Raw genomic sequence first — 3,567 nt, forward strand, 5'->3', positions numbered from 1 at the left:
GACCCAGTATGTAGTCTATTCTGGAGAAAGTTGCATGTGTGCTTGAGAAGAATGAATATTCTGTTGTTTTAGGGTGAAATGTTCTGTATATATCTATGAGGTCCATCTGGTCTAGTGCGTAATTCAAAGCTCTTCTTTCTTTGTTGATTTTCTGCTTAGATGATCTGTCTGTTGCTGAGAGTAGAGTGTTAAGGTCCCCTACAATTAACATATTATTATCAATGTGTCTCTTTATTTTGATTAACAGTTTGCTTATGTATTTGACTGCTCTCATGTTGGGGGCATAGATATTTACAATTGTTAGATCTTCATGTTGGATAGACCCTTTAAGAATGATACAGTGTCCTTCTATATCTCTAACTACAGTCTTTAGCTTAAAATCTAATTTGTCTGCTGTGAGAATTGCTACCCCCAGCTTTCTTTTGAGGTCCTTTGGCACGAAAGATTGTTCTCCATCCCTTCACTTTTAGTCTGGATGTATCTTTAGGTTCAAATGAGTCCCTTGTAGACAGCATATGGATGGGTCCTGTCTTTTCATCCAATCTGCAGCCCTATGCCATTTTATGGGAGCATTTAGACCATTCACTTTGAGAGTGATTATTGAAAGATATGATTTTACTGTCATCATGTTGCCTGTGAAGTCCTTGTTTCTATAGATTGTCTCTGTTTATTTCTGTTCTGTATCACTCTTGGGGTCTTTCTCCTTTTATAGAACCCCCCTTAATATTTCTTGCAGTGCCAGCTTAGTGGTCACATATTCTTTCAGTTTCTGCCAGTCCTGGAAGCTCCATATCTCTCCATCCAATCTGAATGACAACCTTGCTGGATAAAGTATTCTTGGGGGCATGTTCTTCTCATTTAGTACCCTGAATATGTCTTGCCAGCCCTTCTTGGCTTGCCAGGTCTCTGTGGACAGGTCTGACATTATTCTGATATTCTTTCCTCTGTACCTAAGGAATCTCTTCTGCCAACTGTCCTTAAGATGGTTTCCTTGGTTCCAAGATTTTTGAGTTTTACTATTACATGCTGGGGCATTGATCTGTTCTCCTTGATTTTAGGAGGGGTCCTCTCTGCCTCTAGGACACAAATGTTTGTTTCCTTCCCCTGATTAGGGAAGTTCTCAGCTAGGATTTACTCAAATGTATCTTCTAGTCCTCACTCTCTCCACCCCCTCAGGGATCCCGCTAATTCAGACATTGGGACGTTTCATGGCATCGTTTATTTCTCTAATTCTGTTTTCATGGATTTTAAACTATTTGTTCCAGGCCTCCTCCTAATCCTTCTTTTCTGTCAGTTTGACCACTAATTCATTCTTCTGCCTCATTTACCCTAGCCGTCAGAGTATCTAGATTAGATTGGATTTCATTGATAGCATTTTTAATTCTGCCAAATCAGCTTTCATTTTTGCCCTTAGAGAATCTGTGTTGCTATTAATAGTTTTGTCCATCCTAGCTATGGTCTACATAACTGTTCCCTGAAGTCTGTCTCTAACATCTTGTTTATATCCATGTCCATTAGTTCTGTGGTAGAGGTCACAGTCTCTGAGTTTTTCCTATTTCAGCCAGTCCCCTGAATTGAGATGGATATCTGCCAAACCACTCTGAACACCCACGAAATCAGCCTGATATGTAAGTGAATATATCCAGATGTCTACAAACGGAATATCTCCGGTGGTTGGTTTTTTGTTTTTGTTTTTGTTTTTGTTTTGTTTTGTTTTAAGATTTTATTTATTTATTTGACAGAGAGAGATCACAAGTAGACGGAGAGGCAGGCAGAGAGAGAGAGAGAGAGGGAAGCAGGCTCCCTACTGAGCAGAGAGCCCGACGCAGGACTCGATCCAAGGACCCTGAGATCACGACCTGAGCCGAAGGCAGCGGCCTAACCCACTGAGCCACCCAGGCGCACCCCGGTGGTTGGTTTTGAGGTATGAAGCAGGAAGCCATGATTCTGCAGGCAGATATTGGAAGATAAATGGAAGGGAAGGGAGCCTTAATATTTCTTAACTTCATTAAGAAATAATAACTTCTCCTTTTAGTTATTCTGTTAAGGGGTGGTTGAGGGAATGTACAGAGTCCAAATTATTGACCACAACACAAGCAAGATGCACCTGTTTTATAGGGACCTTAGTGTTGTCTGCCCCCTTTTCTTCCAGCCTGTCCTCTGGGGCAGGGGCCTGTCCCACTGTTATTTAGGCAACCCTGTCTGGGCAGCATTGCCCTGCTCTCTGTGGCGGTGGATGGGTTCAGTGAAAATCAGTTTTGGGGGGGGTTTTGTTCTCTGATGGCTTTCTGTGTCCACCCCCCACTGTCTCTAGAGTCAGAGCACAAGTGACAGTATCTAGCTCTGTCTCAGAAGAGAGAGATCACAGTCTGCCCTTCAGTGAGCTCTCCAGACCACACTGTCCCCACTTCTGTCTATGCAGCCACAAACTGCAGAATCCTGGATTGTGCACCCCAGAGCAGCACTCCCAGCCCTTGCTTCCAGGTCCAGACACATCTCTGCCCTTTGTGCTTCTAAAACTGCTAGCTGCCCCCAGTTCACACATGAACTTCCCCACAGCTCCAGGTCTCAGTCTGCGGGGCTGCCCTAAAGTCCTTTCCTCATTGCTACTACTCTGTAAGTCTGGGCCTGGTCCCCAGCATGGGAGGCTTTTGCCCTTCAGCAGCACAGGATCCTGGAGGCTCCCTTCCCCTTCCATTTATCTTCCAATATCTGCCTGCAGAATCATGGCTTCCTGCTTCATACCTCAAAACCAACCACCGGAGATACTCTGTTTGTAAAGATCTGGATATATTCTCTTACATATCAGGCTGATTTCATGGGTGTTCAGAGTGGTCTGGTAGATAACCTTCTCAATTCAGGGGACCAGTTGAAATAGGGTCCCCTACCCCCTGTCATCTTTGCTCCTCCCCCTCCACAAAATAATATCTTAAAATAATTTTTGATTACGTGTTGACATAACACTTTGGATATATTGAATTAAATAAAATACAGTGATGATGGGGCACCTGGGTGGCTCAGTGGGTTAACCCTCTGCCTTCAGCTCAGGTCGTAATCTCAGGGTCCTGGGATCGAGCCCCACATCAGGCTCTCTGCTCAGCAGGAAGCCTGCTCCCCACCCCCACCTACTTGTGATCTCTCTCTGTCAAATAAATAAATAAAATATTTAAAAAATATATATAGTGATGTGTACCTGGGTGGATCTCTCTATTAAGCATCCAGCTCTTGATTTCAGCTCAAGTCATGATCTCAGGGTTGTAGGATCAAGCCCTGCATTGGGCTCTATACTGGGTATGGAGCCTGCTTAAGATTCCACTTCTCCTGAAGGGGAGGGGTCTGGGAGGCATGGGGTGGCTGGGTGATGAACATTGGAGAGGATATCGTGGTATAGGGAGTACTGTGAGTTGTGTAAGACTGATGAATCACAGGGGCACCTGGGTGGCTCAGTAGGTTAAGCCTCTGCCTTCGGCTCAGGTCATGATCTCAGGATCTTGGGATCGAGCCCCACATTGGGTTCTCTGCTCAGCAGGGAGCTGGCTTCCCCGGCCCCCTGCCTGTCTCTCTGCC

Source organism: Lontra canadensis, unplaced genomic scaffold (assembly GCF_010015895.1).
Source record: "Lontra canadensis isolate GAN:19392208 unplaced genomic scaffold, GSC_riverotter_1.0 scaffold7, whole genome shotgun sequence".
Lineage (NCBI taxonomy): Eukaryota > Metazoa > Chordata > Mammalia > Carnivora > Mustelidae > Lontra > Lontra canadensis.